This window comes from Meles meles, chromosome 5 (assembly GCF_922984935.1).
Source record: "Meles meles chromosome 5, mMelMel3.1 paternal haplotype, whole genome shotgun sequence".
In the NCBI taxonomy this organism is placed as follows: Eukaryota; Metazoa; Chordata; class Mammalia; order Carnivora; family Mustelidae; genus Meles; species Meles meles.
Genome location: NC_060070.1, coordinates 108,498,130 through 108,521,185, shown reverse-complemented (window position 1 = coordinate 108,521,185; position 23,056 = coordinate 108,498,130). Strand labels below are relative to the sequence as shown.

Genomic DNA, 23,056 nt, shown 5'->3' with positions numbered 1-23,056 from the left:
ATTATTATGTACAGTTAGCCGACATATATTGGCTAAAGGAGTGGCCTTTATTTATTTATTTTTTTAAAGATTTGTTTATTTATTTATTTGACAGACAGAGGTCACAAGTAGGCAGAGAGGCAGGCAGAGACAGAGAGAGAGAGAGGGAAGCAGGCTCCCTGCTGAGCAGAGAGCCCGATGCGGGGCTGGATCCCAGGACCCTGGGATCATGACCCGAGCCGAAGACAGAGGCTTTAACCCACTGTGCCACCCAGGCACCCCTAGGAGTGGCTTTTAAAGTGAAAATTGATTTGACAGTTGTTAAGCATAATTTAATTTTAGTGGTATTTGTGTGATTTACCAACTCATTATTTTTAGATAGGAAAAATATCCCCTTAATCCTGTAATGTCAGTGGGAAATAGATATGAAGGAGCAATAAGATAGAAGAAAATGAAATGGACTAGCCATTTCCTTGCAAGAAGATGTTTTGTATGAATCAATATAGTCATTCTTTTATTTAGTCAAACATTTATTGAATGTTTAATATGAGCAATTATAGAGCAAGAGCCATCCGAGATCAACCTTCTAGTTGTGATTAATTTTTCACATTTACTCCTACTTTAGTTTTCTTTTTTCTCATAATGATGGTCACAGTATAACATCTCAATTAAATTAACAATACATTACATTCAAAGTTTATTAAGTCACATTAAAATACCTCATTGAGAGAAACTAAATATATATACAAATATAACCCAAAATATTAACACACACAATAATCACTAATTTTATATTTCTTTTATTCTTAAATTTTACACTTTTTTGTAATTTGGTCTTATAATTTACCCTAAATTACCTAAAATTCAAACCATTATTTGAATAGCTATTTAAATTTACTATATAATATGCCATCTCTTTAGCTCTTTTTTTTTTTTTTTTTTTGCTCTCACAGAGAATAGCCAGGGAAAGTGATATTTTAATGAAGAAGAGAAGAGATTGTAAAGAGTTTGATTCTTAACTGCCTCTGAAGGATAATGTGCTCTTTTAGCTGTGTAGTAATATAATGAAATACATATTTAATATTCCACAAATGACTTTAAGATAATCCAAAATACATAAATGGCTTTAAAAGGCTATATAATGTCATAACCAATAGTGGAAGAAATCAGACAGAAAAGTTTCCTACTATAAATGCAATATTATGTACTCAGCAGGTTCTTGTTGACTAACAGTGGATTAAAAAAAAACTTTCTAAGCTAATCTGCTTTGAAAGCCTTGTTAAGCTACCATGAAATGTTAATAATGACATAGATTATGGTCAAGTTGATTTTCAGTATTTCAACATCATTTAGTACCTTCAAATGATACTAGGGAATATCAGAAAATATGCACAATCAGAAAATATCCAAAATAGGGATTGGGCTATGCAATTACTTCAGATAATGCCATGAAAGGAACTTGGGACTATATTTCTGCACTCCATTATCATCCTTACAAAAAAGAGAATAAGTATTTTCATTTAGATCATCATATGTTCTGGTAGCAGACTTATGAGACAGAACTTTGACCACCTGGAAATTTACCATTTCACCCTGGTTCCACATAAATTGCTTTCATTGACCTCAAGAAAATGCTCAAATGGAAATCCATCAGGTCTTCATCATCTGGCTAATGAATCAACTATTTATATCAGGAAATTTTGTAATGTGGTATGTATTTATAAAATTCACCATGATTATAAGGACCAATGTATATTATCTGATTATAATTAAAAACTGGAAAACACAAAGGAATAGCTAAAATATGACCAATCTTAAACAGACAAACTAAATTGAATATGTTTGTAGTGAAATAGAATTATGCAGATCCTCTTGGTTTCTATGGAAATATAATATTTTTACATGATTTTTAAGCATTCCCACTGTGAATGTTAATTAGAAGATGGAAATATGAACTATGAAAAGTGCTTTTAATTTTTCTTTTCATTTTTTATGAAAATTTTCACACTACAGAAGAGCTGAAATATTTTAATGACTATACTACCTCCATTTAGATTCTGTCATTAGTATTTACCATACATATTTTATTACACAGTTATTGATTCCTCTATCAGTCTATCAGTCCGTTTTTTGATACATTTCAAAGTTGAAGATATCAGTATATTATACTCCTAAGCATTATAGCATGCATACCATTAGAGTTGAGTATTTACTTGCATATTTTTCCTTTTTTTGGAGGAAAAAAGCAGAGAATAAAATATTCAACTTTTAGAGGTACCCTTAGATAAATTTTGAAAATGCATACACTTTAACAGAGAATATTATCCCCAAAACTTATCTTGTTCTTGTTCATAAGAAATCCTGTCCCACAACCTTCTAGGAGCAACTGCTGTTTTTTTATCTTTTTTCCACCATAAGTTAGTTTTACCTGTTCTTGAATTTCGTAGAAATGGAAACATCTCTCTGTGTATGCTATTTTATCAAATATTTTCCTCTCAGCATATATATGAGGCTCACCTGTGTTTTCTGGTGTACTGGTAGTTCATTACTTTTTTATTCCTGAGTAATATTTCATTATATCCCCTCACCCTTTGATGAACACCTGAGCTGTTTCCCTTAGTTTGCTTTCATGAAGAAAACTACTGTGACATTTTCATAAATGTCTTTTCTGAAACGTGTATTTTTATTTCTCTCAGATATATACCCTGGAGTTGAATTGCTAAGTCATAGTGTAGGTAAGTGTAAGCTTAACTTTATAAGAAACTCCCATATCTTCTTCCAAAGTGATTATAAGTACTTTTATTTTTAAAATAAAATCAAATACCCAAGGAACATTGACTTGAAGCAACAACCTTCAATATCAATAACACAAAATCTTAGAATAGAGAGCATACTACTACATGTTTCCATAAGGAAAAAAATGTTCTTTATCCCTTTGATTACATATCATAGACTACTTAAATGTACTTAAATTCTATATATTCAATGACAGATCTTTTAGCCTCAAATGATTTGTTTTCATGTACAGCCGAATGTGATTTAATTTTTAATTTAGAAAGATAATGGTTTCAGAATTCATGTAATTTACATTGGATACTGGTGTATTTAATAAAAATTGGTAGTATTAAAATTGGCACCATAGCCTCAGTTTGGGTTTTTTTGGATAAAGAACTAAGTATAAACTTTTGTCCTTCCCTCAAAGCACTTGTCCATTCATTTATTTATTTACACACCCATTCAGTAATCAATTTATAGAGTGCAGTGATTACTAATGTGTCAAGTATTATTCTAGATATAGAACAAGGCAAATTTGATAGTAGTTATTGCTACAGTTTTTAAATTGTTTCATCTTATTATTCAGTAGTTTGTAACATACACTCTTTTGTCTTTACTGCCTCTCCCTCACCTTTTCCATCTCCTATTAACTATAGTTACCATGCTTTCGACCTTAACACTTCCAGAAAAATGTCATCAAGGTCAGCATTTTCAGCATAACCCCAAGAATCATTTTGTGCCTGAGGTGCATTGTCATCCAATGGGTCAAATGGACTCTGGGTTTTAGGAGCTTTGAATAATTCTTCAGGGACTAGAACTTTTCCTGGCCAGCATGTTTGTTAAACACCCAAATGTCCTTACATCCTCCTATATCTTCTCCTCACTTTAGCTGGCTGAGGTCCTGCCCCAAAGGCACTGATTCTCATATTTCACAGTGATGGCCCCCACCTGACAGAGAGCATGACTACTGTTGACCCTGTCCATCATTTTGACCTCATTAAATTTTTCATGTTGAAATCAAACCCCTTTAGGCAGTAGATGTCTGTTGGCTCTCTTGTTCATTAACCAACATTGAGTCATGTATTGCTCCCCTTCTCAAAATATGTCCAGCACATTTAGGCACTCGTTTCTGCCTTTATCAATATTCCTTCAAATGACCTGTAATTATCACATGTATTATTCCTCCAGCTTTCAGAGCTGCCTAGAGTTAGAGCAAACTCTCCTGGTGATGCCTCATATCTTTTAGATCTTTGACTCATATATATTGGTATTCTGGTATCCTAGGTGCTGTAACAAAATAGCCCAACTCATGGCTTAGAAATAACAGAAGCACACTCTCTCACAGTTTGGAAGCCAGAAATCTAAAAGTAAGATTTTGGGAGGGCCGCATGCCCTATGAAGACTATTTGGGAGAATACTTTTTTGTCTCTTTCAGATTTTGTTGGCTGTAGGCATTTTTTGACTTGTAGCTAAATGACTAAAATCTTTGCCTCCATTTTCAAATGACTGACCCTCCATGTGTCCTCTCCCCTCTGTTCTTGAAAAAGAATACTTACTATTGGATTTAAGGCTGACTTTCATCCAGCATGTTCTCTTCTCAACATCCTACCTTAGTTATATCCCCAAAGGTTCTTTTTCAAAATAAGACCATCTTTTCAGATACTTGGTGGAAAAAAATTTCAGATACTTGGTGGTCCACAATTCAACCCACTAATAAGCTCTGTCAACACTCATTTCTGTTACATCTTCTGCATACAGGCATTTTCACATTTGAATAAAGAATATTGCCAAACTGCATACACTTAGTTTCTGAAACTAGTTTTAGTTATTCTCGTTGAAATAGGTAACAGCTATTTCTTAACTTCATTTTTCCTCCCAAATGAATAAACAAGAGCTTTCATGCAGCACTATCCTCTTTGATTTGGTGGTAGTAGGTAAAGGTTAAAGAGAGAGAACATGTATTCTTCATCTTCCAACAGTATCCTTTTAAGAGATGCTTCTTGGATCACCTGGATGGTTCAGTTGTTAATCATCTGCCTTTGGCTCAGGTCATGATCCTCGGGTCCTGGGTCCCCATATCAGGCTCCCTGCTCAGCAAGGAGCCTGTTTCCCCCTCTCCAGCTTTCCTTGCTTGTGTTCCCTCTCTCACGATCTCTGTCATAAATAGATAAAATCTTTTAAAAAGAGAGAGAGAGAGATGCTTCTTGAAGAGCAGTCCACAGATGGAATTCTGAGGGCCAACTTCAGTCTGGCTGCCTCTTCTAAGACTGACTGAGCAGTTCACCCAATGGAAGGAAAACAACAAAGGAAAGCACACGGAGGGGATCCAGTCCTCACAATGACAATAGTCTGTAAGAACTCTTGAGATTGTATCAGAATGAAATGAATAAGTAGGGGATGCAAAATTCTTGATATACCACAAACCCTGATTATATAAATTTGATATTTATTTGTCGCAGTCTCAGTGCTTCTCAACTTGGCACCAGTGACATTCCTCATGGGGACTGTCCTGCACAATGTAGGATATGTAGCAGTCTGTACTTACTGGATATCAGCAGCACACCCCCTCTCAGTTGTAACAATCAAAAATGGCTATACCCTGGAGTACAAAAGCACTCCCAACTGAGAATCACTGATCTAACTGAACACTATTAATATTCACCAGGAAAATTAGATCCTTAAAAATATATGTCTGTTACTTTAAAGTTGTTGTAAAACCATCTTTTGAGATTCAGATGTTTTTGAATTAAAAGTAGTTAAAAAACATTTTGGATTCTCTGTAACTTGGCAATTTTTTTGTTCCATTAAGTGTATCCTTTAGATAAGTACAACATCTATTTCACTCTTTTTGAGAATTGATAGAATATTTTTCCCACTTAATAGGGTTATTTAGGCCTCTTATATTCCAGGTCATTAATTTTAATGGTTAAGACATTGTTATATGGCACTCTCAGGAAGCAAAGGTGCATACTGATAATTCTACTCCTGTGCAGGGAAATATTATTTTCCTTTGTAAAGACAAACCATTTCTTTGAATTTAGAAACATTTAGTTTCTAAACCTCTGTTACCATTTTATTTAAAGCCCCATTAGCCCCAACATATTGAATAATAGCTCACCATTTTGCCCCACATATGATTCATTTAAAGAAGCAAAAGAGCTCATAAAAATATCTAACTGGTATTTATAGACCTTCTGTTTCTCTCTAATACCATAGGAAGTCTTTCTAATTACTCTAATCTGGAATAAAAGGGAAACAAGCATACAAAAAGATGATATAAGACAACTATCTGTCTTTTATTTCAGATGATGTTTTGTGCTGACTGGAATATATTGTAGCATAAAGTTTCTTATTAATATATCAACACTCCCTCATGTGGCAAAAGCTGTCATAAAATTGTGTTAATTATTATTCAAGACACTAATAATCTAGCTTAAATCTGAATCATTGGCTTTCATCTTTCAGATCCCCAGGAGTTCAGTTTGGTAAATTCTTAAGAAAATAGATTAATCTGGACAATTTCAGTTCAGCAAGACATTAGAAAATATATTAGCAGACCAAGAAAAAACCTGTATGAACAAAATGTAAACTAATTTCTCACTGGTCCACCTAATTCTTCTTATGTTGAGCAAATCAGATTTGGATATATACTCCTTTATGTAATCTTTCTAGATTTTGTTGGGACTAAAGTTTATGTAATTTAGAGGTGGGTGGGCTCCTTAAAAAAATACAAATTTATGATACAAAGTTACAAATTCTGATTCAGGAACACAATCATGAAAGAAGCTGTTACAATGAGGCTCCCTGAAGTTTAACTTTTCCAGCCACCAGGGTCTTTCCACGAGTATCACAACCTGCCACTTGTTTCTCCCTCATATTCTACACCCATACCACCAGAAATTGTGAGCCATAATGGACTCTAAATGTGATGCCCATCTTTAACAGATCTCAGAGAGAGATGAAGCAGAATGGCACCCTGCCCCATTCTTCCATCCTGGTGCTCCTTTCCTTTAGTTATCATAAGCTAGTATATAATACTTGCTTTTTTTTTTTTACTTTTTTCCCCATTTTTTAAACTTTTTAAAAGCAGTTTGTATAGTTTCCATACACCTCCTAACTCCCATAGTTAATAATATAGTTAATAAGAGTTTACCATTTGCCCCACATATGATTCCTTTAGAGAAGCAGAAGAGCTCTTATTAACATCTTGTACTAGCATGGTACATTTATTACAATTGATGAATGAATATTGACATACTGCTGTTAACTGAAGTAGGTAGTTTCCATTAACATTTATACTGTGTTGTACAGTTCTTTGGTTTTGGACAAATATATTATGTTATGTATTCACCATTAGTGTATCATGTGGAATAATTTTACCACCCAGAAAGCTCCTGTGCTCTACCTATTAATATCTTATTCCATCTCCATGAAACATCTCCAGAATATATCTTTTACAGAACAGAGTATTTTGTTTGTTTGTTTTACTGTCTCTATAGTTTTTTTTTCTTTTCTATACTGTCACATAGTTGGAATTTTACAGCATACAACATTTTCAGGGTGAATTCTCTCAGTTACTAATATGCATTTGAGTTTCTTCCATGTCTTTTTGTTGCTTGATAGCTTATGTTCTCCTGAGTGACCAGTTTTCCATGTGTGTAAATACAGTTTGTTTACCTATTCACCTATTGAGAGGCATTTTGATTATTTTTAGTTTGGGCAGTTAAGGTAATACCTGCAGTAAACATTCATGTACAGGTTTCTGTGGATGCAAGGTTTTAACTTCTGGAGGGAAATACCTGAGAGCACAATTGCTGAATCATATGGTAAGACTATATTTAACTTTATAAGAAACTATCAAACTACCTTCCAAAGTGTGAGTGCCACTTTTTATTCCACCAGCAATGAATGAAAGTTCCACATCTGTACCAACATTTGAAATTATGAGATTTTTTTTTTTTAGCCATTCTGATAGGCACATGTGGTATTTCATTGTTGTTTTAATTTGCGATTCCTTGACAACATATAGGTGAGCATCTTTTCAACTGCTTACTTATCATTGTATATATTCTTTGGTGATGTTTGTTCAGATCTTTTGCCCATTTTGTATTTGGGTTGTTTGTTTTCTTATTATTGACTTTTGAGAGTACTTTGTTTTGGCTCTCAACCCTTTATCAAATATATGGTTTATAAGTATTTTCCCTAACCTGCAGCTTGTCTTTTCATTCTCTTAATAGTATCTTTTACAAATGAGACACCTCTGGTGGCTCAGTTAAGTGTCTGCCTTCAGCTCAGGTCATGATCTCAGGGTCTTGGGATTGAGTCCTGCATTGGGCACCTTGCTCAGCAGGGAGTCTGCTTCTCTCTTTGCCTGCTGCTTCCCCTGCTTGGGCTCTCTCTCCCTCTGACAAACAAGTAAGTAAAATCTTAAAAATATTTATCTTTTACAGAGCAGAAACTTTTCATTTTAATGAAGTCAAATTTGCCTATCTTTTATTTCATGGATTGTAGTTTTGGTGTTATATATAAAATGCATCACCAAACCCCAGTTCACTTAAGTTTCCTATATTATCTTCTAGAAGTTTTAAAACTTTATGTTTTACATTTAGGTTTATGAGCCATTTTGAGTTAATTTTCATGTAAATCATAGGTCTATCCACTGGGGTTTGCCATAACAAAATACCATGGACTGGATGCCCTTAACAACAGGAATTTATTTTCTTAATTTTGAAGGTTGAGAAGTCCAAGATCAAAGTTCTGGCAGGATTCAGTTACTGGTAAGACTTTCTTCCTGGCTTATAGATAGTTGACTTCTCGTTATGTCCTCACATGGCAGAGTGATTTGTTCTTGTAAGGCCACAGTCCTATCAGATTAAGACTCACTCTTACGACCTTTTTTAACCATAATGGCTTACTAAAGGCAAGCTTGGTCTCCTAATACAATCAAACTGGTAGTAGGGCTTCAACATACAATTTTTGAGAGGAAACAATTCAGTTCATGGCAGTTTATGTCAAGATTGAATTTGCTGCATGTGGATATAAAATTTTTCCAGAAGTATTGGTTGAGATTGAGAAAAATATCTTTCTCTATTAGTTGTTTTCTATTTTGTCAAAAATCAATTGACTAAATTTGTGTGGGTGTTATTTCTGACTCTGTTATGTTCCACTGATCAATTTGTCTATTCTTTCACTAAGAACACACTACATAAATTACTTAATTATTTATTGTAAGTCTTAATGTCAAGTCCTCCATTTTGTTCTTCTTTAGTATTGTATTGGCTATGCTAGGTCTTTTGCCTTTGCAGATAACCCTTAGAGTTAGTTTGTTGATATCCACAAAATAACTCATGGGTGTTTTGATTGGAATTTATGGGATCTATAATTTAAATTGGAAAGAGCTTATATCTTGGGTGAATCTGCCAATCCATAAACACAGAATATCTCCTCATTTATTTAAATTTTTTATTTCTTCCTGCAGGTGCCTTCTTCCTTCTTAAAGTAGTTGAACTTTCATTACATTCAGATTTTGGGGAACATAATAAATATTGTAGGTGATAACAGTAGTTCTGCTGAGTAGCTGGGAGTTAGAGAATTTTACTGTAATTTCTGAGCCAGAATTTCAAAGTCCAGCTGTTTGGGGGCAACTGGGTGCTATTGGGTAAGCATCTGCCTTCGGCTCAGGTCATGTTCCCAGGATCCTGGGATCAAACCCCATATTGGGCTCCCTACTCAGCAGAGAGTCTGTTTCTCTCTCTCCCTCTGCTCCCTGCCACCCCCCACCCCAACTCATGCTTTCTCTCAGGCTCTCCATCTCAAACAAATAAAATCTTTAAAAAAAAAAAAAGTCTAGCTGTTCAAATTGATCACAACTAATATTCAGAAAGATATAAGCCTGCTAAAGCAATATTTTCCATTCTATTTTGCCATATTTAGTTTCTTACTGATAGCCATGTATATTTGTTTTAACCCTTTTTTTAATCTAGTAAAACAATTACTGTACTATTACTATAGCTTTTTCTTTTAAATGTCTCTCTTGTGATAGAAGGTACAGGAAAGATTTCTTAGAAGATAGTAGCCTAAATTCCCTGCAGCTGATAGAAAGTGAGCTTCAAGTGATATTTTGAGCATGATGAAGGTTCTAACAATGAGAATTAGGATAGAGTAGGCTGGATATGAGCATTGAGAGCCCTGAGTCAAAGGCTCTGGAAATGTATGGACTAGCAAGGAACTGTTCACTCCCATGGGGAGGGACTACCTAGACATTGGGTTAATGTACCTGTTTCCCTGGCTTCAGAGGCTACAAGGATGCTCAACTGATAAGCAGTTCTCAAAACTCAGAAAAAGTAGTGACACCAAGGAGAGAGATTGGGTTAGTCCTCAGGCAGTGATAATCTGCCCGCTGGTGTATGGCCAGAGTTAGAATAGGGAACTAGAAATTACAATTTAAGTAAAACCCAGGAATGGGAGAAAAGGAAGGAAGGAGAGGAGTAAAAGTATTTTAAAAGCCTCATTTTATATACTCGTGATTGTCGGGTTTGAAAGCAGTGTTTTTATGGGAGAGCTTGCACTTTTTGTTAGGAAGAGTTTTCGGGTAGCAATATAAAAATACATGCATGATTAAAAGCTCAGGGAAAATGAGAAAAATTGAAATGAAAAGTTAAAATAGAATTTACAAGTTAGCATGAGAAAAATATAAGTGAGTAGCAACTTAATAATATCAGCAAAAATAGTGAGAAAAGTAGTAAAAGAATTAGTATACAATAAGTGATGGAGCACAATAGAAGAAATAAAATTTAAAAATTTTAAATCATTTGGGCAAATGTGTTGAACTGACTTCTCTCATTAAGCATCAATGCCCAGGCAACCATAAGACTTTTAAAAAATATTTATAAGAAGTAAAAGTTAAAAATAAAGGTGGAGGCAAAGAAATACCTGGCTGATGTGGAAAATTGAAAGCCAGAAAGATAAAATCAATACTAGACAAGATGAGATTTAAAGTTAAAACCTCTAACTAGGTTAAAGAGTGTTTCTGTATCATGATAAGAGATGCGATGTATTTTTTATATGACCATTATAAACCCCTAGGCACTAAAAAATAAATAGCAGGTAGCTATATAAATCTTTAGAAATGCAAAGAAATAAATTCTGACAGTAAAAAAAGGCAGATACTTAGACTTACTCTCTCACAGAAAACTATGACAATGGAGAAAACATTTCTTAATATTTTTGATAAGTAAGTAAGAAATACATAGAAACCAAAGCTGAGTGAATTTGAGTATCAAAAGAGATAAGAGAACCATTAAAATGCCTTTCATCTTGCTAAAATTTGCTCGACCAGTGAGCCTGAGTTTCTCAGATTGGCAGGAAGTAAGCATGGAGACAGAAGACAAAGCTCAGGATATATTTCCAGTGGAGAGTCAAATAGATTTCCTCATCTGCAGATAAACCTGGAATCCCAAAGCTACACCCTGAACGAACTAGAAATCCTAGCATACACACACATGCACCTGTGTATGCACACACACTCTCCTGCAAGATAACAAGGAAAATTGCCTTTCTCAAAATTTAGCACAGGATGGATGAGAAAACAAAATATTTCATCAAAATTCATAACCATCTGCTAGTCTTTATAGGTTTTTAGCCTAAATTCACACTATCTAGATGGTCTGAAAAAATCTCAAGCCAAGGATTTTTATTAAATCTCTGCAGGTTGGTAATGCCCTGAGTCCCTAGTGAAAATAAATGTGTATTACCTTTGAAAATGCTTCTCAAAAAGAATAGCAACAACAGCAAACCCTTAAAACTTGCAAGAAACACCACCACTAATGAAGGCAACCAGAAATTACAAAAGATATACTCATATCTTTATGACTTAAGATATTGGAACTATCTTGATGAAATCCCAATAGTTCATTTTTGCCCTTGCTTCCCTTGCCTTTGCCGTTGTTCCTAGGAAGATGTTGCTGCGGCTGAGGTCGAAGAGGTTGCTGCCTGCATTCTCCTCAAGGATTTTGATGGATTCCTTTCTCACAAAGTAAAGTAAGTGTGGGTTTTTATATTTAAAAACAAGAAAAAGGATTGCCTGGGTGGCTCAGTGGGTTAAAGCCTCTGCCTTCGGCTCAGGTCATGATCTCAGGGTCCTGGGATCAAGCCCCGCATCGGGCTCTCTGCTCGAGTGGGGAGCCTGCTTCCTCCTCTCTCTCTCTACCTGCCTCTCTGCCTACTTGTGATCTCTGTCTGTCAAATAAATAAATAAAAATCTTAAAAAAAAACAAGAAAAAATGGACTGAAAAAATGAGTAAGAACTAAGAGATTAAGTTAACAATTAAAAGTGAAAAATAGAGGTGCTTTAACTAATTTATTTAGACAGACAGACACACACACACACACACACACACACACACACATACATACACTCAAATACAAGCATGTTATGGTAATGTGTAGGCTTATCATAGTGAAAGCACAGACCACCACAGACAAATACCCAATCTTAAATTCAACAAAGGAGGAATAAAATCAAAATTACTTTCCAGTGAACAAAAATTAGAAGATATTTTAATTCTTAAAACAAGAAATGGAGGCCAATGTATTGCATTATTTTTTTAATGAGTGCTAAATTTGAGAATAAAATAGTTTGAAACAAAAAAAATTATTTGCCACTAACAAATCTTTACTAAAGGAAAATTTGTAGGTTATACTCTAGACAGAAGAAAGAGATTTCAAGTGGGTAATCTTATGTGCAAGAAAGAATGACACTTAGAGAAAATAGTAAGTATGTGAGTCATCCTAAGCAAATATTGACTTTATAGACAACAAAAAATTCTTGTGGGTTTAAATAAAAGGTAGAATTGAAATATATCAAAATAGAATTTTTTTTAATGATGAGAGCTAAAATGTTTTAAGGTCTTTGTGTTGTTCCTGATGAATTAGGCATACAAACTGAAAATCACAAATAAAATAGTAATTCAGGGTATGATTTCCAAACTCTGACAGAGACTTTGTGGTCTTTGTTATCAGATAAATATAATTATACTAGGACGATTTAACTTACCTTTCCCTTTTTTTCATAGAATAATCAGACAAAAAACAAGATGCAGAAAACTAGAATATTAAATCAACAGTTCAAATACATTGGAAATATATAAACACTGACCTAAACCACTATAAAATACACATAACATCTAATCACAAGGAATATTAAAAAAAAAAAAAAAACCCAAACCTTATATTGGACAAAAAGCAAACGTGATAGCTCATAGTCACTAAGTAATGTGTAATTACATTAAAAATCAGTAACCAAAAAGTAACTATTATAAAGTATTTTGGAACAATTATTACAGTTCCAGTAAATAAATCAAAGAAGAAAATACAATAGATGTTATAAACTATTTATAACTCAAGAAAATTTCTACATACAGAAACTTTTTCAATGTAAGTAAAGCAGTAACTATAGGAAACTTAAGGCCTTAAAATGCTTGTATTAGTAAAGATAAAAGCCTTAAAATTAATGAGCTAAACATTCTACTTAAGAAGTTAGAAAAATACATAGCACAGCAAACTTAGATAAATTAAAAGAGAATAATAAAGATAAAAATTGACCATACATTTTGAAGATAAAAAAGAGAGTATGTGTGGTGAGTGGGAGGGCTCTACAAGTACCAAAGTTTGTTATGAGGTAACTAGTTTATATAAGGACATAATTAAACAGTGATATATCCACATTCATGAATTGGAATTCTGTTTTGTAAACATCTCAACTCTGCCCCAATTGATGTGTACCTTCAATTTAATTCCAATAAAAATTATTTCAATTTTATTTTGTAAAACTTGACATCTTGATTCAAAAGTTTATACAAAAGAGAAAATATCTTTGAAAAAAACAAAACACATTTAAAGAAGTAAAACACAGTGAAGTTTCCTTTCCCATGAATGAAGAATTTTAAATCTACAGTAATTAAGACAATACGGCATTGACACATTGATTGAAAATAGGGCAGATAGAAAAGACCACATGGACTGCAAATAGACCCACACGTAGAAAGAAACATGATTTAGTGTGTTATTGTCTCTAAAGATCAGTGGGGAAAACATGAACCGCTCAATAGATTGTGCAAGGACAGTAATTTTTACATATGGAAGAAAGTAAACTTCTACCTCTCTGTTAGTGCTATATACAAAAATCAATTCCAAATGAATTAGAAACCACTATAAGAGGTGGGGGAAGGGGCACCTGTGTAGTTTAGTCAGGTAAAGGTCTGACTCTTGATTTTGTCTCAAGTCATGAGATTGAGTCCTGCCTCTGCTGGAGATTCTCCCTCTCTCTATCCCTCTGGCCACCACATGCTCATGCACACACACATGTTCTCTCTCTCTCTTAAATAAATAAATCTTAAAAAAAAATAAAAAGAGGTGGGGTGGAAACCATCTTAAGAGTATTTAAGAAAGTTTTTCTATGATCTGGTCTTGGGCAAGGATTTCTTCAAAACACAAAAGATGCTTTAAAATAAAAGATAAGGAGTCAAGATGGCAGAGAAGTAGCAGGCTGAGACTACATCAGGTAGCAGGAGATCAGCTCGATAGCTTATCTAAACATTGCAAACACCTACAAATCCAACGGGAGATCGAAGAGAAGAAGAACAGCAACTCTAGAAACAGAAAATCAACCACTTTCTGAAATGTAGGACTGGCGGAGAAGTGAATCTAAAACGACGGGAAGATAGACAGCAGGGGGAGGGGCCGGCTCCCGGCAAGCGGCGGAGCAACGGAGCACAAAATCAGGACTTTTAAAAGTCTGTTCCACTGAGGGATATTGCTCCAGAGGCTAAACCAGGGTGAAGCCCATGCGGGGTCAGCGTGGCCCCAGGTCCCGCAGGGTCACAGAAGGATCGGGGGTGTCGGAGTGTCGCAGAGCTCGCAGATATTAGAACAGAGAAGCCGGCTGCAGAGACAGAGCCGAGGACTGAACTCTCAGCTCGGGGTTACCTTGAACTGGTCGCGGGCTGGGTGAGCTTGGAGCACGGCTAGAGGCTGGGGATACGGGAGTGATCGGGTGCTGTCCTCTGGGGGTGTACTGAGGAGTGGGGCCCCAGGCTCTCGGCTCCTCCGGGCCGGAGACTAGGAGGCCACCATTTTCATTCCCGTCCTCCGGAACTCTACGGAAAGTGTTCAGGGAACAGAAGCTCCCAAAAGCGAACCCGAGCCGCTTACTTAGTCTGGCCGCCGGTAAGGGCGGTGCAATCCTGCTTCGGGCAAAGACACTTGAAGTCACTACAACAGGCCCCTCCCCCAGAAGATCAACAAAATATCCAGCCAGGAGGAAGTTCATCTATCAAGGAAAGTGGGTTCAATTCCTAAGACAGCAGCTCAATTCCAGAGGAGGAGAAAGCAAAGCACAGAACTCATGGCGTTCTCCCCATGATTCTTTAGTCTTGCGGCTACTTCAATTTTTTTTTTCTTTTTTAAATTTTTTTTCTTTTTTCTTCTTCTGCTAAATTTTTTAAAAAACTTTTACCCTTTTCTTTTTTAACGTTTTTTGACTAGTTTATCTAAATATATATATTTCTTCTTTCTTTTTTATATTTTTTCTTTGTTTTATTTTTTAAATTTTTTTCTTTTTTTTTTTTCCTGAACCTCTTTTTATCCCCTTTCTCCGCCCCACAATTTGGGGTCTCTTCTCATTTGGTTACACTGCATTTTTCTGGGGTCTTTGCCACCCCAGATATATAAAATATATAAATACTATATATATATAAAATATATATAAATAAAGTTTATATATATATATGAGAGTTTATATATATAAAAATATATATAAAATACTAAAAAGTATTTTATTTGCTCCTTCATATTCTCTTATCTGGACAAAATGACAAGGCGGAAAAAATCACCACAAACAAAAGAACAAGAGACAGTACTGAAGGCTAGGGACCTAATCAACACAGACATTGGTAATATGTCAGATCAAGAGTTCAGAATGACGATTCTGAACATTCTAGCCGGGCTCGAAAAAGGCATGGGAGATATTAGAGAAACCCTCTCTGGAGATATTAAAGCCCTTTCTGGAGAAATTAAAGATCTAAAATCTAACCAAGTTGAAATCAAAAAAGCTATTAATGAGGTGCAATCAAAAATGGAGGCTCTCACTGCTAGGATAAATGAGGCAGAAGAAAGAATTAGTGATATAGAAGACCAAATGACAGAGAATAAAGAAGCCGAACAAAAGAGGGACAAACAGCTACTGGACCATGAGGGGAGAATTCAAGAGATAAAGTGACACCATAAGATGAAACAACATTAGGATAATTGGGATTCCAGAAGAAGAAGAAACAGAGAGGGGAGCAGAAGGTCTATTGGAGAGAATTATTGGAGAGAATTTCCCTAATATGGCAAAGGGAACAAGCATCAAAATCCAGGAGATGCAGAGAACCCCCCTCAAAGTCAACAAGAATAGGTCCACACCCTGTCACCTAATAGTAAAATTTAAAAGTCTTAGTGACAAAGAGAAAATCCTGAAAGCAGCCCGAGAAAAGAAGTCTGTAACATACAATGGTAAAAATATTAGATTGGCAGCAGACTTATCCACAGAGACCTGGCAGGCCAGGAAGAGTGGCATGATATATTCAGAGCACTAAACGAGAAAAACATGCAGCCAAGAATACTCTATCCAGCTAGGCTATCATTGAAAATAGAAGGAGAGATCAAAAGCTTCCAGGACAAACAAAAACTGAAAGAATTTGCAAACACCAAACCAGCTCTACAGGAAATATTGAAAGGGGTCCTCTAAGCAAAGAGAGAGCCTAAAAGTAGTAGATCAGAAAGGTACAGAAACAATATACAGTAACAGTCACCTTACAGACTAATAATGGCACTAAATTCATATCTCTCAATAGTTACCCTGAATGTTAATGGGCTAAATGCCCCAATCAAAAGACACAGGGTATCAGAATGAATAAAAAAACAAAACCCATCATTATGTTGCCTACAAGAAACTCATTTTAGACGCAAAGACACCTCCAGATTTAAAGTGAGGGGGTGGAAAACAATTTACCATGCTAATGGGCATCAGAAGAAAGCTGGGGTGGCAATCCTTATATCAGATCAATTAGATTTTAAGCCAAAGACTATAATAAGAGATGAGGAAGGACACTATATCCTACTCAAAGGGTCTTTCCAACAAGAAGATCTAACAATTTTAAATATCTATGCCCCTAACATGGGAGCAGCCAACTATATCAACCAATTAATAACAAAATCAAAGAAACACATCAATAATAATACAATAATAGTAGGGGACTTGAACACTCCCCTCACTGAAATGGACAGATCATCCAAGCAAAAGATCAACAAGGAAATAAAGGCCTTAAATGACACACTGGACCAGATGGACATCACAGATATATTCAGAACATTTCATCCCAAAGCAACAGAATACACATTCTTCTCCAGTGCACATGGAACCTTCTCCAGAATAGATCACATCCTGGGCCACAAATCAGGTCTAGAGTGGTTGCACCAGCTTGCATTCCCACCAACAGTTGAGGAGGGTTCCCCTTTCTCCGCATCCTCGCCAGCATCTGTCATTTCCTGACTTGTTAATTTGAGCCATTCTGACTGGTGTGAGGTGATATCTCATTGTGGTTTTGATTTGTATTTCCCTGATGCCGAGTGATGTGGAGCACTTTTTCATGGGTCTGTTGGCCATCTGGATGTCTTCTTTGCAGAAATGTCTGTTCATGTCCTCTGCCCATTTCTTGATTGGATTGTTTGTTCTTTGGGTGTTGAGTTTTCTAAGTTCCTTATAGATTTTGGATACTAGCCCTTTATCTGATATGTCGTTTGCAAATATCTTCTCCCATTCTGTCAGTTGTCTTTTGGTTTTGTTAACTGTTTCCTTTGCTGTGCAAAAGCTTTTGATCTTGATGAAATCCCAATAGTTCATTTTTGCCCTTACTTCCCTTGCCTTTGCCGTTGTTCCTAGGAAGATGTTGCTATGGCTGAGGTCGAAGAGGTTGCTGCCTGTGTTCTCCTCAATGATTTTGATGGATTCCTTTCTCACATTGAGGTCCTTCATCCATTTGGAGTCTATTTTCGTGTGTGGTGTAAGGAAGTGGTCCAATTTCATTTTTCTGCATGTGGCTGTCCAATTTTCCCAACACCATTTATTGAAGAGTCTGTCATTTTTCAATTGGACATTCTCCTGCTTTGTTGAAGATTAGTTGACCATAGAGTTGAGGGTCTATTTCTGGGCTCTCTATTCTGTTCCATTGATCTATGTGTCTGTTTTTGTGCCAGTACCATGCTGTCTTGATGACGACAGCTTTGTAATAGAGCTTGAAGTCTGGAATTGTGATGCCACCTACGTTGGCTTTCTTTTTCAATATTCCTTTGGCTATTCGAGGTCTTTTCTGGTTCCATATAAATTTGAGGATTCTTCGTTCCATTTCTTTGAAAAAAATGGATGGTATTTTGATAGGGATTGCATTAAATGTGTAGATTGCCTTTTGGTAGCATAGACATTTTCACAATATTTATTCTTCCAGTCCAGGAGCATGGAACATTTTTCCATTTCTTTGTGTCTTCCTCAATTTCTTTCGTGAGTACTTTATAATTTTCTGCATATAGATTCTTAGCCTCCTTGGTTAGGTTTATTCCTAGGTGTCTTATAGTTTTGGGTGCAATTGCAAATGGGATTGACTCCTTAATTTCTCTTTCTTCTGTCTTGTTGTTGGTGTACAGAAATGCAACTGATTTCTGTGCATTGATTTTATATCCTGACACTTTACTGAATTCCTGTACAAGTTCTAGCAGTTTTGGAGTGGAGTCTTTTGGGTTTTCCACATATAGTATCATATCATCTGCGAAGAGTGATAGTTTGATTTCTTCTTTGCCAATTTGGATGCCTTTAATTTTACTCTGATTTTTAAAGCAAGTCAGCAGGCTGGAAATGCTGTTAAAAGTTCATGTTGCAGTATTGAGGCAGAATTCCTTATTCTCCAGGAAAACACAGTATTGCTCTAAAGACCTTCAATTTATGGGATGAGACCAACCCACATTATTGAAGTTGATCTTTACTTAAAGTCAAGTGACTGTAGATGTGGTTAACCTAGATTAATAGGTGGGGTATATCTAGATTAATGTTTGATTAAATGACTGAATACTGCAGCGTAGCAAAGTTAACAAATGAAACTAATCACTACACAGTGTTAAAGGAACCATAAACAATATGTAAACAAATATATATGTAGATGTTGCTGTGTGCCAGTTAAACTTTATTTAGTTTGAATTTTATATGCTCTTCATGCATCACAAATTCTAATTCTTGTTCTGATTTTTACTTCCCAAATACCTCAAAATATAAAACATTCCTACTTCACAGGTGGACCATACAAAACCAGGTTATAGACCAAATTTTCTCTGCAAGGGTTGTTATCTATATTCATTATAAATTATTTATTTGCATATATATTTACACACACACATATACAAAGAACTTTGAAACTGGCATTAATGACAGCTACTCTCAAAACAGATCTTAAGTATAACTCAAATGATTATAGCTCTCAGGGTGGGGAAGGTGTTAAGGAATATAGTAAAAATTCAGTTTGTGGAGTATTTTAACAATATCAAAGATTATTATCATCCCAGTACTATTTAAAGTTCTTTGAGGAAAGAATGGCAAGGATATCTGTGAAGGCCTTTGAAGGTCTCTAATCCCACAAAATAGTGGTCAAATGAAGATACGTGTTGATAAAAGGGTAGAAGAACGTGACTTTTCCCTAATGTATTAATCTCCCATTTCCATACTAACTAATGCTCAATTCCATCTCCCAGGTATGTGAGCGCATGTGCATGCGTGCACGTACACACACACACACACACTTCATTTATTCTGTACTACATTCACTTACTAGTATATAGCTATAATATGGCAGACATTTCACCATATATGGGATACAAAGAATTGATCAAATTCAAGTCATGTTTCTTTCACAGGGTCAGGCAAGAAAAAATTGCTCAGAATCCACCATTTGTCAGCCATTTTAGATAAATCATCTGATTTAATCCCTAAAACAGCTTAATATGGGACTACCAAATAAAAGATAGGACCAATTAATTTGTATTTCACATGAACAGCACATCTTTTTTAGTATAATATGCCTCATGCAATATTTAGAACACACACTGAAAAATGATTAGAACAAATTCATGCTACAAAAATATCTGAAATTCATGCAGTCTTACTTTTTATTTGCTAAGTCTTTCACCTCTAGCTCAATGGGATGTAAGAATTATTGTATTCACTTTATATCAGAGTAAATTGATGCTCACATCTAGTTATTCAGACTGTTCATACTTAGGGAAATACCTGTAAATTTTCCACAAGCTAAAACCAGTTTTGGAAATGGTATAAAGAAATGGATACACCCCATAGACCTATTGAGAAGGCAAAAAGAGTGAAATTAATTCCATATCTGCAACTATATATGGTTAAATGTTTGGTGGATCTTGAAAAATAAGTAAAGTGTAAATAAAAATAAATGCATAAGTATTAAAAAAAATGTGCTATTTATTTATTTATTTATTTGACAGAGAGAGAGAGAGAGTGATCACAAGTGGGCAGAGAGTCAGGCAGAAAGAGGGTGAAGCAGACTCCCTACCAAGCAGAGAGCCCAACATGGGGCTCAGTGCCAGGACCCTGAGATCATGATCTGAGCCGAAAGCAGAGGTTTAACCCACTAAGCCACCCAAGTCCCCCAAAATTTGAGATATTTAAATAATTATTTCAACCTTACAAAATACTGTAACCTTTACAAGATTCTCTTGGCACTTAATATTAACTTCTCAACTCATGATTCTGTGTGTTACAGAAATATTTCCAACAGGTAATCACATTTTCTTGTTCTTTTAGAATTGGCAAATATTTGTTAATATTCTAATTCCAGTTCTCATCAATGTAAGAAAGTCCAAATCTTATCATTTGTGAAGAAATAAATTCTATATTGAACACAGAAATCAAGCAAAATTTAAGAAGAAAATTGCTAGAACTTTGGCTTATAAGGAGGTCATGGTAGATCAAAAGAAGAAAGCCATACATTTTTTCCAAGAATTAATTCACATATACAGTTATTCATAAAACAAGAATGTCTGTTGCTTTCTGGTTTCTCTTTTTTATTTTTTATTTTTTAATTTATTTTTTATTAACATATAATGTATTATTTGCCCCCGCGGTACAGGTCTGTGAATTGTCAGGCGTATACACTTCACAGCATTCACCATAGCACATACCCTCCCCCATGTCCATAACCCAACCACATTCTCCATACCCCCCAGCCCCATGCAACCCTCAGTTTGTTTTATGAGATTAAGAGTCTCTTATGATTTGTCTCCCTCCCGATCCCAACTTGTTTCATTTTTTCCTTCCCTACCCTCCAACCCCCCAATTTGTCTTTCACATTCCTCATATCAGAGAGATCATATGATAATTGACTTTCTCTGATTGACTTATTTCACTCAACACAATACCCTTTAGATCCATCCACTTCGTTGCAAATGGCAATATTTCATTTCTTTTGGTGGCTGCATAGTATTCCATTGTATTTAATTACCACTTCTTTATCCATTCATCTGTTGATCAACATCTTGGTTCTTTCCATAGTTTGGCTATTGTGAACATTGCTGCTGTAAACATTTGGGCATACGTGCCCCTTCGGATCACAACATTTGTATCTTTAGGGTAAATACCCAGTAGTGCAATTGCTGGGTCATAGGGTAGCTCTATTTTCAACTTTCAGAGGAGCCTCCATGCTGTTTTCCAGAGTGGCTGCAGCAGCTTGCATTCCCACCAACAGTGTAGGAGGGTTCCCCTTTCTCCACATCCTTGCCAACATCTCTCATTTCCTGACTGGTTAATTTTAGCCATTCTGACTCATGTGATCTTGATTTGTATTTCCCTGATGCCAAGTGATGTGGAGCACTTTTTTCATGTGTTTGTTGGCTATCTGGATGTCTTCTTTGCAGAAATGTCTACTCATGTCCTCTGCCCATTTCTTGATTGGATTATTTGTTCTTTGTGTGTTGAGTTTGTAAGTTCTTTATAGATTTTGGATACTAGCCCTTTATCTGATTTGTCATTTGTGGATATCTTCTCTCATTCTGTCAGTTGTTTTTTTGGTTTTGTTGACTGTTTCCTTTGCTGTGCAAAAGCTTTTGATCTTGATGAAGTCCCAGTAGTTCATTTTTGCTCTTGCTTCCCTTGCCTTTGGCGATGTTTCTAGGAAGAAGTTGCTGTGGCTGAGGTCAAAGAGTTTGCTGCCTGTGTTCTCCAAGGATTTCAATGGATTCCTTTCTCACATTGAGGTCCTTCATCCATTTTGAGTCTATTTTTGTGTGTGGTGTAAGGAAATGGTCCAGTTTCATTTTTCTGCATGTAGCTGTCACAATACCATTTGTTAAAGAGACTGTCTTTTTTCCATTGGACATTCTTTCCTGCTTAGTTGAAGATTAGTTGACCATAGAGTTGAGGGTCTATTTCTGGGCTCTCTATTCTGTTCATTGATCTATGTGTCTGTTTTTGTGCCAGTACCATGCTGTCTTGATGATGATAGTTTTGTAATAAAGACTGAAGTCTGGAATTGTGATGCCACCAACTTTGGCTTTCCTTTTCAACATTCCTCTGGCTTTTCGAGGTCTTTTCTTATTCCATATAAATTTTAGGATTATTTGTTCCATTTCTTTGAAAAAAATTGATGGTATTTTGATAGGGATTGCATTAAACATGTAGGTTGCTTTAGGCAGCATAGACGTTTTCACAATATTTGTTCTTCCAATCCATGAGCATGGAACATTTTTCCATTCATTTGTGTCTTCCTCAACTTCTTTCATGAATATTCTATAGTTTTCTGAGTACAAATTCTTTGCCTCTTTGGTTAGGTTTATTCCTGGGTATCTTATAGTTTGGATTGCAATTGTAAATGGAATCAACTCCTTAATTTCTCTTTCTTCTGTCTTGCTATTGGTGTAAAGAAATGCAACTGATTTCTGTGCATTGATTTTATATCCTGACACTTTACTGAATTCCTGTATGAGTTCTAGCAGATTTAGAGTGGAGTCTTTTGGTTTTCCACATAAAGTATCATATCATCTGCAAAGAGTGAGAGTTTGACTTCTTCTTTGCTGATTCAGATGCCTTTTATTTCTTTTTGTTGTCTGATTGCTGAGGCTAGGACTTCTAGTACTATGTTGAATATCAGTGGTGATAATGGACATCCCTGCCATGTTCCTGACCTTAACGGAAAAGCTC

General features: G+C 35.5%; 1 protein-coding gene across 1 annotated transcript in view; it reads left to right on the top strand.

Moving 5' to 3' along the window:
- EYS (eyes shut homolog) overlaps positions 1-23,056 on the top strand; it is a 1,714,887-nt gene that overhangs the window by 1,280,452 nt on the left and 411,379 nt on the right.